The sequence below is a fragment of the Artemia sp. Qi Xiang Cuo genome, chromosome 10 (genome assembly GCF_049724085.1).
Source record: "Artemia sp. Qi Xiang Cuo chromosome 10, ASM4972408v1, whole genome shotgun sequence".
Taxonomy (NCBI): domain Eukaryota; kingdom Metazoa; phylum Arthropoda; class Branchiopoda; order Anostraca; family Artemiidae; genus Artemia; species Artemia sp. Qi Xiang Cuo.
Window position 1 is genome coordinate 28215824 of NC_142803.1, and position 21847 is coordinate 28237670.

General features: G+C 37.1%; 1 protein-coding gene across 5 annotated transcripts in view; it reads right to left on the minus strand.

Moving 5' to 3' along the window:
* Hyccin (PI4KA lipid kinase complex subunit hyccin) overlaps nucleotides 1–21847 on the minus strand; it is a 92504-nt gene that overhangs the window by 58191 nt on the left and 12466 nt on the right. The window contains exon 1 of one of the 5 annotated variants that reach the window (XM_089095331.1): nucleotides 15422–15484. The exons of the other annotated variants lie outside the window; for them this stretch is intronic. The gene's annotated coding sequence lies outside the window, so the exon portion shown is untranslated. Of the gene's footprint in view, nucleotides 1–15421; nucleotides 15485–21847 lie in introns of those variants that run through there. 5 annotated transcript variants of the gene reach the window in all.

Genomic DNA, 21847 nt, shown 5'->3' on the forward strand with positions numbered 1-21847 from the left:
GAATGGGATATTTCCACAACTTGGGATTCTATTCCTTGCCAAGTCTAGACTCAAAGGATGCAGCTGTGGGTGCAGTCACCGTTTCAACTTGAAGACTATTCCAGTTGTTGACAGTACGCTCAGAGAAGAAATGTTGCCTCATTCGTGCATTAGCTAAATGTTTTGACAGCTTATGTGATTGGTCCCTTGTATGTTACTGGCTTGAATGTTTCGTAAAGAGGGGGTTATTTGGTTGAGTATTTTACTTGTATACCAGCTCACCACGGCGTCATCTGAAAACGAATGTTGGCAGCTGCAGATGCTCCAGTCTCTTATTGTAAGGGAGATCACGTAGGCCAGCTATGCACTTTATGACACGCCTCTAAACTCTCTCAATTAGGCTAGTATCATTCTTTTAGGAAGGGGAGATGAGACAGGCACAAAAATCCGATACAGGTTTGACTACAGCCTTATAGAGCCTTAGAAAGACTATGGAGAAGCGTCTAGTAACAATTCGTTTCAGGAGACCAAGGCTTGAATTTGCTCTGAAGACTGCCGGTGGTCATGGAACTTCAGTTGTTCATATATCAGTTCTTCTAGATCTCTTTCTTCAAAACTAGTCTTAAGCACTGAGTTTGACAATTAATTGGGATCAGACATGTTGTACTGGAAACGAGGGTTATTGCTACCAAAGTAGAGGGCACTGCACTTTAATATATTAAACTCAAGTAGTCAATCTTGTGCCCATGTTTGGATTTTAAGAGGGTTTCGACCTTTGTGGATTAGCGGGTCCAAACTGCTTGGAGTCATCAGCATAGAGAGTAATGTTGTTTTCTTTATTCCACTCGCCGTACCGTTGATATATATATGAGGAATATAATAGGGGCCAAAACAGTGCCTTGGGGGACTCCGTTTACAACATCACAGGCTCTGGAGGAAACCTTCTCACCATTGGCTGAAAAAGTCGAACCGACTTATATTAATAATAGGCCGAGGTTGGTTTATTACTAGGTTCTGCTACTGCTGTATCCACGATAATCTTATTTGGAGCCAAGCCAAACTCTTCCTCACCACATACTGGCAATTGGCATAGGGAAGCTGTGGTTTTTTGTGCTCTTTCTGTACAGTGAGCTTTCCAGTTTAATTGGCAATCAATTATGAGCCCCAGGTACTTCGTCTGTCTTTTTTTTTTTTTTTTTTTTTTAGGGAAACAGGGCAATCATGTATTCTGAGAGTGAAAGGAGCTTGCCATTTCCTCTTTCTTTGTAAAAACAGTTACTTCACTCTTTTCCGGTGCTAGTCACAGTTTGTGATTCTGTGACTAAATTTGGGTTTCATCCAATATAGGTTTTCCAATTCAAATAAGTTTCAAAATATTCCCATCTCAAAAGGAATACTAGGTTATCAGCATATACCTGGGCATATCTCGGTTGTTGTTTCAGTAGCTTCAAGATTATTTATGACAAGGTTCTGCAAATAAGAGGAGCCAACATCTCCTTAAGGAGAGCCTTTCAAGCAGCTTTTACTTCTTAACTCCCTTTAACTCTACAAAAACCTGTCTATTCCTGAGTATATGGGAGTTACAATTTCTGACAGATTTATCAAATCTTGGTTCTTTCATTGCAAATTCCTAAGATTTAAAAGTGGCAGGTCAAATACAATTAAAAGGTCAAATGCTCCTTCTATGTCAAGAAATATTTCATGGTCCATAGCTTGTTCTATCCACCAAACCATTTGGTGAATTACTATGTCCGAAGAGTTTCTTGTTTTAAGTCCCTTTTGATTATCAGATATCACATTCTTGGTATTTGGATTACTTCATACATACCAACAAATCAATTGTTCCGAATGTTTCAGTTGAAAGGCTGTTAGCACAATAATTCTTTAAGACAATGGGTTAGAATAACCCTCTTTCCCTTGTTTCAAGTATGGAGGCACCTCTAGCTTCAAGCCATGTAGAGGGGACATGGCTTAAAGTGAGGCTTTCTTTAGCAATCGCAATATAAATATTTTTGCCATTGCAGTAACCATTATATTTGGAGAACGTTGATTGGCGAACTGAACAGTATTGCCTGTTTGCTATCATAGTCTTTCCTTCAGAAAAGCTCATAGATTTAAATGTTCACACACTGTATTTTTTTATGATCTTTATAAATATACAAATTAATAATACTACTAACAACTCACTGCAAAATAAAGGCAGTTGAGCCCAACACCGCTAAGCCCGTCCTCCTCCATCCCAACCCTTAAAGTGAAACCTTGGCCTTTATTATTTGCCAGTAGAAATAAGTTAATCAAAATTCTGAATAGTACTTGAATACCTACTTGTCTCGTTCCTAAAAGCATATTTCATCACTGTATCTCCCCCCTTGCCCATTAGTTCACCAACATCCAGGGGGGATATTTACCACCGCCCCCTATTGGATGGGGTAAGATACCCAGTAGTCAGGCAGCTTATCACCACTTCAACTGTTAAATCACAGTAAAATCTTTAATATACCACCTTGAAAATGGATTGTTTCACCATCAGACTCGTCTAAATTTTTTTAATAAAAATTTGATTAATCTGAATATTTTAGCTATATAAGACACAAACAATTTTAAACGGAGTAATAGTCAAAAGTAGAGCCTATTCATAGACACACTTTAAGTTTGAGAAACTTGAAAAATGCTGGCCAATCTTAAACATGGGGTCTTAAAGTTTGAACAAAATATCTAAATCATAGAAAGACTCTATCATGGGTAGGCCTATATTCAATAAACGTTAAGTATTGTAAAAATAATTGTATTTAAATATGCTAAAATGCAAGGGAAACTTTTGTTTAAGTTACATGTTTAAAAAAAGGTAATTCTAGATTGTAGTCAGCCAACCACAACTACTACTACTACTAGTAACAACTCATCGCAGCACCAAGCCGACTGAGGCCAACATAGCTACGCACGATCCTCCTCCACCCCAATCGATTCAAAGCCTCCCTTTTTACACCCGCCCACGAGGTTGTTATTTCCTGTAAATCTTCCTTTATGACGTCATCTCACCTCATAGGGGGACGACTTGCTTTCCGTTTAGCCCTAGACGGTTGGCCAAAAAGAATAATCTTCGGCAATCTGTCATCCTTCATCCGCACAACATGCCCTAACCACCTCAACCTTTCTTTCATTATAGACCTAGAAAGCGGTATTGAACCACATTTTTCGTATAGCCTATTGTTTGAAATACGGTCAGTCAGCCGGGTAACCAGAACAATCCTTAAGCAATTTCTCTGGAAAACATCTAGCAAATCTTCATCCGCTTTTCGGAGCGTCCATGCTTCAGAGCCATATTTGACCACTGTCATCACTGTAGCTTCTAAGATTCTAATTTTGGTTTGTAGACTTTTCTTCCTATTCTTCTAGACTTTTTTTAACTGTGAAAAAACACCCTGTGCCTTGGCTATTCTATTTTTAACATCTTCACTGATCCAACCATCTTTACTAATAATACTAACAAGGTAAGTGAAGCTGTCTACATGATCGATTCTTTCATCACCGAATGCACCATTTTCATCTTCACTTATTCCCAGCCTTAACGACTTAGTGTTCTTAACATTAATTTTTCAAAGCAATACTAGCACCCTGAACTCGCAAAACCTCTAAAACTTCATTCATTTTGCTCACACTTTCATCTAGGATGCTTAAATCATCAGCATAATCGAAGTCCAGGAGACTTTTACCTCCCCATTTGATTCCTTGGTCTCCCATTGCCTTTCCTGTGCTCCTTGAGACAAAGTCCAAAATAATCCATATAAAGTGGGATAGATCACACCCCCGCTTAACTCCTGATTTAATGCAAAACCAGCTACGAACCTCATTTCATTCCTTGACTGCATCAGTATTATTCTCGTACATAGCACCAATCACTTTGATATGTTTGTCTGGTATACCATACAAAGATAAAACCTTTACTAAAGCACCTCTATCAACAGAATCGAACGCTTGCTCATAATCTATAAAACTGAGGACCAAAGGTGTTTGAAAACTTAGGCACTTCTCAATTATTAACCTAAGAGTGAAAATTTGGTCAAGACATCCTCTACCTTTTCTAAAACCGCACTGCTCTTCTCTTAAAACTTTGTCTACGGCATCTCTCAGTCTAAAAAGTATCATATTATTAAGCAATTTGCTACCTACAGAGACCAGACTAATGCCTCGATAATTACCACAGTCATTTTTATCACCTCTCTTATAAAGTGGCTTAATTAAGGTTTTCCTAAAATCGTTAGGTACTTCCCCTTTTCCAAAAATCATATTCATAATCTTCAATAACTTATTTCTAACCTCAGAGCCACCATATTTAAGAAACTCGTTTACCACACTATCTGCACCTGGAGCTTTATTATTTTTTAATCCTTTTGGTACTATTGCTAATTCTTCCTCACAAAACAAATTTTCCTTCACATCCAAGGTATCACAAACTTTTTCATTTTCCTCTATATCTTTTCCTGTAACTGTATCTCAGTTAAGCAATTTCTCAAAATTTTCGGCCCATCTCGCTTTAGCTTTATCCTTATCGCTAATTGCCACCCCATTCCTATCTTTAAATGGGACAAGTCAGGAGTGACTATTACCTCTCAATTTGTTAACGTGCCAGTACAATATTTTACTATTATGCCGTCTAGCTGCATCTTCTAAATCCTCGGCAATTTTATCCGTGGCCTCCTCTTCACACCTCCTTAGTTCATAATTCAATGCTTTCTCCACTTTCTTTACATTTCTTTTTTTTTCATGTGATCTATCACTCAGATAATTCTTGTACAAGTCCTTTCTCCTTTCTATTAAACATAAAACTTTTTCAATAATATTCTTAGCTGCAGTTCTAGATTTCTTCGCTAAGACACCTTCAGCAACTTCACAAATTATTTTTCTGAAATTATTCAAACCATCGTCCACATCATAAAATTTTAAACTCTCAAGTTTAGTATTCAACTGTTCCTGGAAAGTTTCTCTCAAATTCTCATCCTGGAGTCTACTAACATCATAACTTCCCGGGAGGTAATAACCCTTCCGATATTTCAGCTTTAAATTAACCCTTGACACTACTAGATGGTGATCTTTACTTTTAACATCAATAACAGCACTTCTATATACCCTAGTATCTTGTAATGATCCTGCCAGTCTTCGGTTTACTATAACATAATCAATAAGGTTTGCTGTCTTACAATTGGTTATAACTAGATTGTTATACCTACAAAATTGCAAAAGTCTGTATCCATTACTGTTTTCTTTTCCTACACCAAATTTACCTAGGCTGGGATACCATCTATCCTTATTTCTACCAACCTGGGCGTTAAAATCTCCCAGTAATAACATCATATTTCTACCTGGGACCTTGTCTATTTGCTCCTGTAACTGTAAGTAAAATTCATCTGAGTCACTAGTATCTCCATCAGTCGGTTCTACACGGGCGTATACTACTATAACTGATACATGGGCGCCCATAAGCTGAATTCCAGGGGGGGGGCAAACTTCGTCTAATTGCTACTTTTAATGCTATATAATAGAAATCTCAGGACAAAAAATATAAAAATAAGGCAGCCTCATTCAGCCAGGGGGGGGGGCAAGAGCCCCCCCCCCTGCCCCCCCATATGGGCGCCCATGAACTGATACCCTGAACTTTCTAGTCATAAAATAAGCAATTAGTATTCTATTAATAATATCTTCCCAGCCTAAACAAGACTTAGTAGCTTCCTTATTCATCATCAACCCTACTCCCTGTCTATGTGCCCCATCCTTACTGCCTGAGTAAGCAAATTCTATATCACCTAATTTCATGCTTCCTACACCTGGGATATGAGTTTCTGAAACTCCTAATAAATCCAGTTCGAATCGTCTGAATTCGTCACAACTAGCCCAGTCTGAACCATCAGCCAACCCCAACTATCTAAAACTATCCAGATTATATTCAACAAGAGGAACCTATTAGTGGACTGTAGCCTATATTTATCCATCAAGTGTGTGGGGTAAGATGAAGCAGAGAGCTTTTGATGAATGAAATAAACCGCTTTCAAGGAAATGAGTTTTTGGCCACTTATTTTAGACCATTTCTATTGGCAACTAATGAGGGACAAGGCGTCACAGTAACACTATAGAGTTAGGGCTCCACTGAAGGAAACATGTTAATAAAATACAAACTATCACATTAAATTCCTTATTTTATTTTTTTCCAAAATATCATTTTTTTTTGACAATGCACCCCTTCCCATTACGGTCCTTTATATAGCCCTTATAATATATTTCTTCATAGCTTTTAATTGTATGATGTGTTGTATAATATGTTGCCTCCTTTTTGACTTGATAAAATATCGCATCAACGTGTTAAGAAATTGAAAGGAAGTCGTCAGTCTAGACTTAGTCCCATTTAAGAACAGAAATGGTGCCTATATTAGTGATAAGGAACAAGTTAAAGATAAATGGGAAGAGGTTTATTTTGGGAAGAGAGATTAGAAACGGTACTATAAAAATTTAAAATAATAGGGCTTCAGAGGTAAATGAATTTTTGAAATATGGTGGTACGAGGTTAGAGACAAATTACTGGATATTTTGAATATGATTTTTGAAATAGGGGAAGTATCTAGCAATGGAAGCTTTAACTAACTCCTTTATGAGAAAGGTGATAAGAGTGAGTGTGGTAATTATAAAGACATTAGCTTAGTTTTTGTAGGAAGAAAATTACTTATTGTGATGATTCTCTTTAGACTTAGAAATATTGTAGATGAGATAATTATTTTTTTAAATCACTATCGCAAGCCCTAAAGGGCCGAATCGGACTCCTGAGTTAAAAAAAATACAAAAACACGAAAACTGGAAAACTGACAAAGACTGCCAAAACGACACAAAAAAAAAGAAAAATCAGAATGAATAATCATAAGTAAATAATTTATCTGTAAGATGTAAATTAAAAAGTTAAAAAGATAAAACTGGTCAAACTAAAATAAAAAAATAAAATGCATGTTAAAAAAAATTAAAAGGAACACTAAAAAATGGGGGGGGGCCAAACAAGCGAATAAACACAAAAACTAAAAAAAGAGAAAAAAAACATATAAAAAAGTTAAAAGGGACACAAAAAAGAGAGGGAGGGCACCAAAACAAGCAAATAGATGCAACCTCCAAAGACCACAGCTAATGACCTCAATAAGTTTCTGGCTTCTATTGTCCAGAGTCTCCCACCATTATCTTATGCATTTCCAGATATTCCTGATCCTTTTTCATTCCCACATATTTCTCTATTTGATGTTGTAAAAAACAAATTGAAAAACTAAAACGATCAAGCATTTGCCCTTTAGATATTCCTGTTCCTCTGATTGAAGCTTTCAGTGATTACCTCTCAAAACCCCCATCCACCCTGTTTAATGAAATTACCGAATCTGGACAATTCCCTCAATATTGGAAACAAGGCTTTATTACCCAAGTCAAAAAGAAAAATGGGAAGCCAGGCTTTTATGGCATTCGTCCTATTACCCTCCCCTCAATTTTATCAAAATTTTATCAAAGTTTTCTCGCAGACTGGCTTAAGGTGAAAGTCCTTCCCCTCATGGATCTTAGACAGTTTGGTAATCTCAATTCCGTGTCAATCTCTCATTGCTTGATCCATTTTACTGATGCCATGGGTAAATTACTTGAAAAACCTAACACTACGCTTAATCTGATCTCTATTGATCTTCAAAAAGCTTTCAATATGATTATCCACAAATTACTAACAGATAAACTTATAAATGAATTCCACATTGAAACTTTCCTTGTTAAGCTCGTTGCCTCTTTTCTCTCTAATATATCTCAAGCAGTTAAACATCTAAATTGTTTCTCAGATCATCTCCCCATATTTAATGGCATTCCTCAAGGGACTATTCTAGGCCCTCTCCTTTTTTCTCTTATGATTAACAGCCTTTCAACCCTTTATGACAATAGGTGGAAATTAGTCAATGACTTGACACTTTTAGAGATATGTCACAAAAACATTGTTAGCAACCCAATGGGCATACTCCAAGATATTGCCTGTGAGGCCTCTTCCCTTGAAATGACAGTTAATCCTTCTAAATCCGCAATACTCTCAGTAACTTTCCTTAAATTCCCTCCCTTTTTTCTTCCTCCTATTCCTCCTCAAACCTCTGTCACATCTCTTAAACTAATTGGTGTTACAATTTCTTCCAGTTTAAAATGGGATACCCATATAAATTATATCCAACGACAAGCAAACTCCTCGCTTTCCCTCCTTAAACTTTCAAAGAAATTCAGTTGCACCCAATGACATTTACTACAAGTATACATTTCTTTTATGCGTCCCATATTAGAGTATGTTTGTCCTGTGTGACACCCTGGCCTCTCAACTGAAGCAACACAAAAAACTGAAAATGTCCAAAAGAGAGCTCTAAGAATTAATTTTAAAGAGGGCAAGATACCATATTTGCATTTGTTAAATATTTCAAAACTGGAGACCCTTGAGAGACGAAGAAATAATTTCTGCCTCCGTTTTGCAAAAAATGCCATAACAAAACCTCGGACGGCAAGTATTTTCCCCAAACGTCACTCCCCATCCAGATTAAGGCCGCCTTGAGCTGTTTCTGAGCCCATCCCTGTTTTGTCCCCCATTTGCTGCATTACTTCGAGATACGAAAGAACTTGTGTCCCCTTTATTACAGAAAAAATGAATAAAATGTCCCAATAGTTTCTTTTTTTTCCCTCTTTTTTGTCCCCCCCCCCTCATGACCAGTTTTTATTTCTTAACTCTTTTATTGACTTACTGTAGTTGGATTATTGACACTTTCTTAGTGTCCCTTTTAATTTATATGCATTTATGTCTCGCTCTTTTTTTTGTGTATATTCGCTTAGTCCCCCCTTCCTTTTTTTATGTACGTTCTAATTCTTTTTCCGATTCGGATTTGTGTAAGTTTAGTTTGACCAGTTTTTATCTTTTTAACTTTTTAATTGACTTTTTACAGTTTTAATTATTGACTGTTAAATGATTGTTCATAATGATTTTTCTATTTTGTTGTTGTTTTTTGCATTTTTGCCAGTTTTAGTGCAACCATTTATAATGTCCTTTGTGGGCAAATTCGGCCCTTTGTGGGCTTGTGATAGTGATCTTTTTGAAAAAAAATCTTATCCTATCTTAGTTTCCAGAGGAATTGTCTACAGATAGTTTTGGTTACCTGTTTGACTGAGCATATACCAAACAACAAGTTGTATGAAAATTGTGGTTCTATCCCACTTTTTAGGATTAAAGGTTGAGATGGCTATGGAAGTAGGATGATAGACTGCCAAATATAATTCTTTCTGCCATCAATCTAGGCCCAAACAAAAACCAGGTCATCTCCAAATGGGGCAAGAAGAGGTCATAAGGAAAGATTTGATGTAAATCCTAACTTCTTGGGAGGGGGATAAAGGAGTGAAACTTTGAACAGATTGAGGTGGAGGAAAAGCCTCTGTAGCGGTGTTGGCCTTAGGTAGCTTGGTGCTGCAGTAAGTTAATAGTAGTAATAGTACTAAGGGGGGGGGGGGGTGCATTGTCAGAAAAATGACCATGGTATTTAGAAAGAGGATAAAAAGGAACCAGTATCAGTTTAGCAGGTCTACCCCATATAAAGAACCATGATAAAAAAAAGAAAATTCTTATTTCATAATATGCCTAAATGTAGTCAACAGATTCTGTATGGATAAGCCACTTTCATCACCCCCACCCTCCTAGCATGCAAATATACAGCCCAAATTATATATGTTCAATGTGTTTTGCCATATGTCACTATTTTATTCAAATAAATTTAACAGCAAAGAGGGTAAAGGTCTATTACAGCAGCTCTCCAGAACAAGACATACTAGGAGAAAATCAAGAAATTATTTTAGATTGCTAATTTTATGTTCACTTTTATGGGTTTTTTTGTGTTTCTAACTTTTCATCACCAGCCCCCCCCCCCTGCCTGAAAAAATTATGAGGGTGTTCTTGCATTGTTTGAAATTGTGAAGTGCCAATTGAGCTGTCAAGTTGCACAGATACTGTCCAGTAGAAGCCGAATATAAACAAATCACTTCTCACTGTATATTCTGGTTCTATTGGGCAGTATATCTGCACCCTACAGTACATGGGTAGCTACTCTGCATCTTTACCACTTTGGGCTTGGGTCTCATATGGTCTCACCTTTCATTTTTTGATTCCTTTTCTAGTTGCCAGCTTGGCCATAATTCATCTTTTATTTCTTCACCAAAGAGGCTCTAATAATCCTCTAGGGATTAACGCCAATGTGGATAAGCTCTCCCCTTTCATCCCGACTTTACTCTGAAATAGACCGTGTGACGTATAAGTAGATTAGGTCTCTTGGTAGTTCGGACCCCCATTAGCCAAGCTCTAACCGGGAACAAAGTATATTTGCGGTAAACAACAACGCTGGGTGATAACTAAAACAGTATACATGAGTTATCTTTAATCGTTGAGTCTTAGCTCATCCGATCAGGTAGGACGCCATTCGGAGTTGTCCGTGCACTAGCGGAGGCTCGTCTCATTCTTATTCCTAGCAAAGGTACATTTCATAAAACGATTAGAGGCCTTGCGTTTTACTCTGTAGCTCAGCCCCTGTTTTGATCGTGGGTTTCAATTTTTTTACTCCTTACCTGAATCGGAGCACGACCTGTAGAGGAACCTTATATTATCTTAGGTAAAATCCTCACATATCTCTATTTTCTATTTACCCCTGTTATTATTAATATAAAGGATAAAATCATCTAATTTGGTCCCTTAGCTCACTACAGCATCTGTTTTGAAAGCAGAATGGGGTAGATCGTAAAACCAGGGATCTTTGGTATTAACCACCTTGACAAAGGCCTCAGTAGAAGCAGAGAAACATTAAAGATACCGGTAGGAGACTTTTTCAACATAGATATATTAAATTATCATATCGATAGCGAGGATAAGACCCCCGTCTTCAGAGATAGAAGTATACGATAACAGAAAACATTAAAAAGCTTATCCCCCCGAAAACCACACTGAATAATCAAGATATAAAAAGAATACAAGCGTACTCAGGTAATATAATAAGCGCAAGTTTTGTATTAAATCAGGAGTTAAGCAGGGTTGTGTTCTATCCCCCTTTATATGGATTATTTTGATGGACTTTGTTTTAAGGAGCACAGGAAAGGCAATGGGAGACCACGGAATCAAATGGGGAGGAAAAAGTCTCCCGGACTTGGATTATGCTGATGATTTAAGCATCCTAGATGAAAGTGTGAGCAAAATGAATGAAGTTTTAGAGGTTTTGCGAGTTTAGGGTGCTAGTATTGGTTTGAAAATTAATGTTAGGAAGACTAAGTCACTAAGGCTAGGAATAAGTGAAGATGAAATGGTGACGTTGGGTAATGAAAAGATTGATCAGGTGGGCAGCTTCACTTACCTTGGTAGTATTATTAGTAAAGATGGTGGGAGCAGTGAAGATGTTAAAAATAGAATAGCCAAGGCTCAGGGTGTTTTTTCAGTTAAAAAAAGTCTGGAAGAACAGGAAGTAAGTCTGTAAACCAAGATTGGAATATTAGAAGCTACAGTGATAACAATGGTCAAATATGGCTCTGAAGCATGGACGCTCCGAAAAGCGGATGAAGATTTGCTAGATGTTTTCCAGAGAAATTGCTTAAGGATTGTTCTGGGTACCCGGCTAACTGACCGTATTTCAAACAATAGGCTGTACGAATAATGAGGTTCAATACCGCTTTGTAGGTCTATAATGAAAGAAAGGTTGAGGTGGTTAGGGCATGTTGTGCAGATGAAGGATGACAGATTTGCCGAAGATTGTTCTTTTCGGGCAACCATCTAGGGCTAAACGGAAAGCAGGTCGCCCCCGTCTGAGGTGGGAGGACGTCATAAAGAAAGATTTAAAGGAAATGGGAGATTCATGGGTGAGTGTAAAAAGCGAAGCTTTGAATAGATTGGGGTGGAAGAGGAGCGTCCTTATCTGTGTTAGCCCCAGGGGGCATGGTGCGGAGGTGAGTTGTTAGTAGTAGTAGTAGTATAATAAGCGCAAACCCAGCCCCCATATATATTCTGTATTAAACCCCAACACTAACTCAGACTCTCCTTTGGCTAAATCAAAGGGAGTCCAGTTAGTTTCTGCCAAGATTGTAATGAATCAGCAGACACCCAAGGGAAAACACAAGTATAGAGAACATCCTAAGTAAAAAGACTTAACTAGGTACCCCCCTAAATCGAGGTTTTTAAACAATATTAGCGGGGAGAGAATAATGATAATCAAAGACACTTCATAAGAAATGGTTTGAGCTTCTGCCCGAATTCTTCCCAGCAGAGAATATTTGGAATTAGAAGATCAACCGGCCACTATAATGCTGTAAACTCCCACTCTTATAGCACAAATAACCATGAGAAATGATAAGCTAAATTTCGCGCCGCAAGATATGAATGGGGTTAATGTCCATAAGAAGAAGGAAAGAAATAGGCTAAACACAGGAGCCACGAGATAGGGTATGAAGTTAGAAACTAACGGGAGTGAAACTTCCCTACAGAAAAGTTTGATTCCATCCGAGAACGGCTGAAGTAACCCCGCGAACCCCACCTTATTAGGACCCTTACGTAATTGAATGTACCCTAATACCTTTTGTTCTAGTAGTGTTAAAAAAGCAACTGAGTCTAAGACCATAATTATTTGGAAAAAATAAGATAAATCATCTATTCTCGTGCTGTTAACTACGGTATCCTTATAAATAGATCCTAAATCTAATGCATTTGTCTGCCAAATTGATATAAAACCCCAGGAGGTCCTTTCGTACTGTCCTAAATGAATTTGTCTTGGTGGTAGAAACTAACCTGGCTTGCGCCAGTCTGAACTCAGATCACGTATGGGTTTAATAGTCGAACAGACTGCCTAACTAAGCTGCTGCACCGAGGATGATCACTGAACCAACATCGAGGTCGCAAACTCTTTTGTTGATTTGGACTCTCAAAAAGAATTACGATGATATCCCTATGGTAACTTACTCCGTATTCATCTAAGGATCTGATGTAAGTATGATGTATGTATGTATATTGATGTATGTATGTTCTCGAGTTAAATTAAATCGAGACGGGTTAAATTTTATTGTTTTCGCACCATTACAGGCTTATAGTAATATTTTTTTTTTTTTTTTTTTTTTTTTTTTTTTTTTGAGTCTATTTAATATAATTAATTAATTTAGTTTATGTATTCTAATTTTTTCTATAGTTTCCATTTTATCTATATTTTCTTTTCTTCTCCTTCATATGTGAGTAGGTGATCATTTTAAATTTTCTTTTGTTTTTTTATCTCTGTGTTTGTAATTCATATGTCTTCCCTCTTTGTACAGGCCAATGAGCCTTTGAGGGATTAATAAAATTTAATACTGTATGTGTATTTAATGAAGAATAAAACTTATCTTATCTTATCTTATCTTATCTTAGTGTTTATTCTCCTCTCGACGTCGCCCCAACCAAACATCCTTTTCTTCCACCCAATTACCCGCCGTTAGATAAAAGACTCGGATGTAAAGATCAATAGGGTCTAATCGTCCTCCAAGAATATTTAAGCTTTTTCACTTAAAGATTAAATTCGAGTTAATTAAGGAGACAGGTTGCCTCTCGTCAGACCATTCATTCCAGCCATAAATCAAAAGGCTAATGATTATGCTACCTTCGCATGGTCAATATACCACGGCCCTTTAATTAATCAGGGGGCAGGCCCGACCTCCTAAAATTAGGAGGCGATGTTTTTTGTTAAACAGGCGGAGGCAAGTTTTGCCGAATTCCTTCCACAAATTTTTAGAATAAATTCTATTACATTTTTGTACTTATACTAGTTTTATCATTATGACTGCTGGTTTTTAATAATAAGCACCGGCTAGTTTGGATTAATCAACTTTAAATTATTATTTAAGTGAGCATGGTTATTACACCCTGGCAACTTTTAAGCCTATTCATATCACTGATGATGATTTGATGTAATTTTTTCTAGAGCTCGTCCCCTAGAAAATCTTCCTTATAGAGTACCCTAAAGGAGTCTTCTGCCAACCAGATATCAGGTAGGAAATATTTTTTACAAAGACATAAATCATAAAGAGAATTATGAAACAATCATCTTTGATTAATACAGATCACCTTATTTCTGGATTTGACAATAATGGTCAAGATCAGATAAACCCTGATACAAAAGGTATAATAAATAACTTCTTTGAAATTGATGAAATTTTCCTTCTCGGTACTTGTTTGTAAATAAAGTTCAATTCTTTTACTTATATAATATTTTTTTCAATAATGATATAAACCGAAGTTTGAGGAGTACTGTAGAGTATCTTCTTAGTGTAAATAAGATGTTTATTCAAACTCCCTCCCCTCTTTCAAGATGGACCTTCCGGTTCACCTACTTTGTTACGACTTATCTCTTCGGACAAGAGAGCGATGGGCGATGTGTACATTTCTAAGAGCCTTTTTCAGTACGTTAGGTCTTACTTCTAAATCCACCTTCTTTGCTATCATAAAATAGAAATTCCGTATGAGTTTTCATTGTAACCCACCCTCTCCCGGGCATAAGCTACACCTTGATCTGATTTATTAGCCTAGGCTTTTAAGATTATCTATTTATCTAGTCCTCTGAACAATGGTATATAAGCTGCATAACTAGCCCAGGTGATTTTTTTGTGGATTGTTGTTTATGGGGCAAGTTCCTCTAGTAGGTTTAGAAACCGCCAAATTCTTTAGGTTTTGATGCTACTACCCAGGTTAATTAAGAGTGGACTAATAGGGTATCTAATCCTAGTCGTTTGACCATCTAAAAGATACTTCAACCAAAAAAGAGATGATAAATACAGATTTCACCCCTGGTAAAGTGAAACGCTCTTGGTTCAAAGTCCCCTTTTTACAGTAAAATATTTACTTTAGGAAACTCGATGCCCGCGGATGCTAGTGCAGGATGATCTCCCTATCTTATCAGTTGCTATCCCTATAAAATAGATAATAATACCAGTCATTGCACCACTGATCTAAACGAATACTCTGCATATGACTCGAAGAAAAAGTAAACAGCCCAGATAGAATCAAACTTTCACACACACCTGTGGACTGAGAGGATGAACGGCCGAGCTAGGGGTATAAAGGAAGGTGCTCAAACGATCAGAAAAAAAAGGATAATTGTACCCTATGCTGACTACTGGCTGGTAAAATGCTAAGGTTAAATTGTATGGAGCCGGTAACACAAGTAGAATATAGAGGGCTGCGAAAGCAGTCTAGCCTGCAAGCAACCGAAACCCATTCTCTGGCCGCCGTATTAAGTGGACCCACCACAATATAATCTTGTTTAACAGAGGAAATCAGCCCCAAGTTCCAAAGAACGTTAAATAAATGAGTCTAACTCAACAAAAAGTTTAATCGACAGTAAGATTCATTATATTATTTTTAAGTACTTACTTAATACAAGAGTCAAGTGAATATCATCTAATACCCGGAAATGACCACTAAATGAGACTGGCACCCAGCATGCTATTGAGCGAAGTTAAATGCTCTGTGCGAAATCAATAATAAATGATTCACGGGAGTTTACTTGAGTACTAGATTTGATCTATTTATATTTAGAGCAAAACAAAACTTAAAGTAAATTAGGGAACTACCCTACCCCTATGAACGTCAAATCTTCGGTGAAAAATAAACTAATTGGCCCGCATTTAATCTTGTGTGAACCAAAATGACATCCAGTTAACATTAAACTGTGCACGTAATGGAATGATGTATACGCATATCAAATGTGTATCTATCTATGCATTTACTAATTTATATCTTTGTATGTTTGTATATTTGTACATTTATGCGCATATATATTTGTATACAGGCTGACTCCGCAGTGCCCCCCCTTCTCTTGGACATGTGGGTATAACCCCACATATCCGAGAGGGGTCTTACTTAAGGAGCTAAGCCTGCATACATATATATATTATTATAATATATACCGTCCTGTATATTGCATTCACCGCTCTTTTATTAGTATAATAAAAGAGTGGTGAATGTAAATTATTTAGATCATTTATATATGTATTAAATTTTATTTAAACCCTCCTAAGAGGGTTTCTATAATAATACAGAGATATTGATTTATATTTACCCTGGAAGATTTGTTGTTCCAGGGTAAATAAAATCATTATCTCATTTAATACAACCCTCTTAAGAGGATTTAAAATTTAATAAAGACATAAATATACTAGAAGTATATTTATCCTAACACTGCGTGTTAGGATCAAACATACTACTAGTATATTTATATATGTTCTTATATATACATTTCATTAAGTTACTTTTCCTATTTAATATGATTTAAATGACGTTCTATATACATAAATTAATTTAAAATTGTAGGTCCAAAAACCCTTAAAATCACTAAAAATCAGCTTAAACATTACGTTTAGAGAATTTTGTACGTCACTTTTTCAATATTAGTGGGGGGTTCATTGAGTTTATTCCGAAAAATGGCCCTGTTCAACATGCTGCCTTAAAGTCTTAAAAATGTAAATTTTAATTCAACCCAATTTTGGCTCCCAAAAACTTCTAAAATGAGAATTCCGACCCCCCCCACCCACGAAATCACTTAAAATGACTGGTGAATTAATCTTACTCGGTACCGCAGTTTTCATGGTGATTGACATGGAAGTTTGGTTTTTCATGATACAGATTTTACATACTGTTTGAATAACGCAATATATTAATCTTTGACTTGTCCTCCGAGAAAAACTCCTCCCTCAAACTGATTAATTTATGAAGCGTTCTTGGGGGGGGGAGTCTTTCTCCCCCTGCTGAATTAAAGAGTAAGCTAAGTGAAGCTACTGGGCTCAGACCCCAGTGATAAAGAAATCCCTCTCCAAATAACTAAATGATTATGCTTATTTTTTTCCTGCGTCCTTATGGTATCTGCCCACTCCTGATTAGGTTTGTGGATTAGAATGGAAATAAACTCTTTAAGATTTATCCCCATTATAATTGAAAAAAGAAAGGAAAATAGACTAAAATATTTTTTAATTCAATCGGTAGCCTCAGTGATCTTTTTAGCAAGTACACTAAATCAATCATTTTCATTTTTAATCCCCCTTGCCTTATTAATTAAGATCGGGGCAGCCCCGTTTCACATATGACTAGTGAGTATTTCTAAGTCTATGTCATGAAAGATCTTAGCCCTCTTAATAACTTTTCAAAAATTTGGACCTCTTCTAGGGCTAATTATAACCCAATTTACAAGCTCCTTTTTTATCCTTGTCAGAGCAATTGTTGGAGGGCTAGGGGGTGTTAGCCAATCCAATCTCCGCCTAATTATAGCTTTTTTCTCTATTAGACATTTATCCTGGCTTATGATTAATACAACCAGATTTTTTTTAGTATCAACTTATTATGCCACTTACTTAATTATTCTTTATCTTGTAGTAGCCCTATTACAGCAGAGGGGGCTATTCTCTCTAACTCAGATAAGCGATAACACCAGACTAACCTATAAGACTTCAATTTCATTCGGCCTCCTCTCTTTAGCCGGGCTCCTCCTTTTCCTGGGGTTTTTCATCAAATGAATATCTCTAGAAATAAATATTTTACCCCCCTTTATTATCTTGGCTCTTGTTTCATCTTCATGTCTCTCAGTCTATTTTTATTTCAAGATTGCTATAAGTTCTCTTCTGTTTCCCTCAGAAATAAAGTCTAGAAACATAGAAGTTCTGGCGGTTTTATCGATAAGATTTAATGTCTTACTTCCCCTGTTATTTTTGTAAAGCTTTAAGTTAACTAAACTACCAGCCTTCAAAGCCGGAAATAAGATATTCTTAAGCTTTAATTCGTTTGCGTCTTGCTCAGACGAGGGTATTATCTACATAAATACAGTATCAACGTAATCCTTTTATCAGGCACTTCGTCCCTGTATATTATATATGAAATGTAAATTTCTCTTTAGGAATCAAAATCCTACTTGCACAAAACACCTATATATATATATATATATATATGTATTTATATCCTACTGTTTAATGAGGATTGAAAAAAAAAAATCAGAACCATTAAGCCTAGGGATTGACCATCTTAAGATTTGCAATCTTACATTTTTTAAACTACTAAGCCTGGAAATAATTTTAGTAAAGGTTAGTTAAGTTTCCTTAACTAGATTTACAACTTAGCACCTATTCACTTCACTTACGCAACGTTGATTTTACTCTACAAATCACAAAGATATTGGAACTTTATACTTTATTTTCGGAGCTTGAGCAGGGATAGTCGGAACTTCTTTAAGCATACTTATTCGGGCGGAACTGGGTCAACCCGGCTCCCTAACTGGTGATGAGCAAGTGTATAATGTGATTGTAACGGCTCATGCATTTATTATGATCTTTTTCATAGTTATACCTATCCTGATTGGAGGATTTGGTAGTTGGCTAGTACCTATTATACTAGGGGCCCCTGATATAGCTTTCCCCCGTCTAAACAACTTGAGATTTTGAATACTCCCACCTTCTCTAACTCTCCTTTTAGCTAGATCTATGGTTGAAAGAGGGGCAGGAACCGGATGACCGGTCTACCCCCTTCTATCCTCCGCCATTGCCCATGCCGGACCTTCGGTAGATTTAGCTCTCTTCTCCCTACACTTAGCTGGGACCTCCTCAATTTTAGGGGCCGTAAATTGCATTACCACTATTATTAATATACGACCTCAGTCAATATCCATTGACCGTATGCCACTCTTGGTATGGGCCGTAGGAATAACAGCCGTCCTCTTACTTTTGTCCCTACCTGTGCTGGCAGGAGCTATGACCATATTGTTGACTGATCGTAATTTAAATACTTCTTTCTGTGATCCTGCAGGTGGTGGAGACCCCATTCTTTATCAAAACCTAGTTCGGTTCTTTGGTCACCCTGAAGTACATATTCTAATCTAACACGGAGGTGGTATGGTCTCTCATATTATTAGTCAAGTAAGAGGGAAAAAGGAAGCATTTGGCACGTTAGGTATAATTTATGCTATACTTGCTATTGGGATTTTTGGGTTTGTTGTCTGAACCCACCATATATTCACTATAAGTATAGACGTAGATACTCGAGCTTATTTCACTGCTGCAACTATAATTATTGCAATCCCCACTGGAATTAAGATTTTTAGATGGATCGGGACTCTTCGCGGGACACGACTTACTATAACCCCATCTATATTATGAGCCCTGGGGTTTGTCTTCTTGTTCACTGTAGGGGGTCTTACTGGAGTTGTCCTTTCGAACTCTAGAATTGATATCGTACTTCATGATACTTACTACGTTGTTGCTCACTTCCACTACGTCTTGTCGATAGGAGCTGTATTTGCTATTATGGGGGGATTCGTACACTGATTCCCCCTTATGACTGGGCTAAGAATGAATCAGTTTCTTCTTAAGGTTCATTTTTTTATTATATTTTTAGGGGTAAACTTAACCTTTTTCCCACAACATTTTTTAGGTCTTGCAGGGATACCGCGCCGCTATGCAGATTACCCCGACACATATGCCTCATGGAATGTAATTTCTTCGTTAGGAAGAATTATATCTATAGTTGCCACACTTATATTTATTTTTTTGCATCTGGGAAGCTATGATTACCAAACGAGTTAATGTTTTTTCATTAAACTTAAGATCGAGTGTAGAGTGGAATCACCCTCATCCACCTGCTGACCACTCTTACGAAGAGATTACTATAATTTCTACATTTTAAAGTGGCAGAAACGTATATGTGTTGGATTTAAGCTCCAAAGATGGAGGGCTCCTTTAAAAATATCTCAAAGGTTTCAACTGGGTCTGCAAAATAGGCCTTCACCTCTCATAGAACAACTCATTTTTTTTCATGATTATGCCCTATTAGTACTAAGCCTTGTCACCTCGCTCGTTAGGTTCTTCCCCGCTACATTGTTTTCCAACAAGTTTCTACATCGTTACCTCCTTGATGGGCAAGCAATCGAAACAGTATGAACTGTTATTCCTGCTGTTATTCTAGTAGCTATCGCCCTCCCCTCTATTCGCCTTCTTTACTTAATTGATGAAATTCATAACCCCGCCCTAACAATTAAGGTAACGGGACACCAATGGTATTGATCTTATGAGTACTCTGATTTTGATGATATTCAATTTGACTCCTACATGATCTCTTCAAATGATCCCTTCTTTACTGGTATATATCGTCTACTTGATGTGGATAACCGCCTACACATGTTCCCTCAATTACTCAAGCTATCCGTATAATGACTTACCTCAGATGATGTCCGTTCACTCATGGTGCCGTACCTATTGCCCTAGGTACTTGATAAATGAATGCAAGATCCAAACGGGCCAACTTAACTCAGTCCAGACTATAAGCTTAAAATATACCCGGAGTGATTTTACGGGCAATGTTCTGAAATTTGTGGCTCCGGACAGGTCAGTTTTAAGCACGTTCTATGGCGTAATTGAGGCGAAATGTACTAGAGATTAAGAGATTATAAGACCTGAAAGTGACTTGTAGTATACAATTTTCTATACATGGTGGTTGTGAATTTAAGCGGTAGCCTCTGAATATTAGGACTTTGATTATGGTAATTAGGCCATCCTAGCGATAGTAGAGACTTTAAGTACTTCAATAATAAAGTTATAAGAGTGAGTGTGTCAACTTTAAGAACCCAATGGCAGTCTCTTATCCCCCAAATACTACCGCTTCCTTGAATTATAGTCTTTTTTGCCTCTATACTCCTCCTATGAACTCTTATAACTCTGGTCTTTTTCTTCTATCAGCCGCAACCGATATCTCCTACTAGGACGCTATTTAATCAAGTTGTTTACCCGAATTGAAAATGATAACGAATCTATTTTCAGTGTTTGATCCGACTTCCTCTTTTTTATCTAATTGATTAAGAATGCTCACCCCACTTTTATTTATAGCAGTGGCCTTTTGACTAGTCCCCTCACGAGCTCAACTTTTAACTAGAGGAATCTTGAGTGGGTTAAACCGAGAAATGTCCCTGCTTATAGGGACAGCTAGAATCGGGGCCAACATTCTAGTAATTGCTCTTTTTTTGTTTATTCTATTTAAATAATTTTGTCGGCTTATTTCCGTATATTTTTACTGCTACCAGATATTTAGCGGTTACCTTAAGATTGGCAGTACCCCTGTGGGCCTCTTTTGTTATTTACGCTTGGGTTAAGTAGACTCTGAGTGCCTTGGCCCACCTCGTCCCACTAGGAACACCAGCACCCCTCATACCCTTTATGGTACTAATTGAAATTATTAGAAACCTTATTCGGCCTATTACTCTCTCAGTGCGACTCGCAGCTAATATAATTGCCGGTCACCTCCTTCTAACTCTTCTAGGAAGCCAAGGCACCATAGAAAATATTTATGTCGCTATAGTCGTAGTATTTGTGTAAATTGTTCTTTTAGTGATAAAATTCTCTGTCGCTGTCATCCAATCCTATGTCTTTATAACTTTAATAACTCTCTATGCAAGAGAATAATGAATCAATTAAACCACCCCTATCATTTAGTTAACGTCAGACCCTGGCCCTTAGCCACAGGTATAGGGGCCTTTGTGATAACTTCAGGTCTTGTCAAATGATTTCACTCTTTTGACAGAGTATTATTTCTCACGGGACTAATTACAGTTATAATCGTTTCCTATCAATGATGACGCAATGTCTCAGAAGAAGCTACTTTCCAAGGAATACATTCAAGTAAAGTTGGCTTCGGCCTACAATGGGGAATAATCCTCTTTATCATTTCTGAGGTTTTCTTTTTTGTATCCTTCTTTTGAGCGTTTTTTCATAGAAGTTTATCTATTGAAGTTGGAGCTTAATGGCCAACAATCAGGGTTGAGAGATTTAA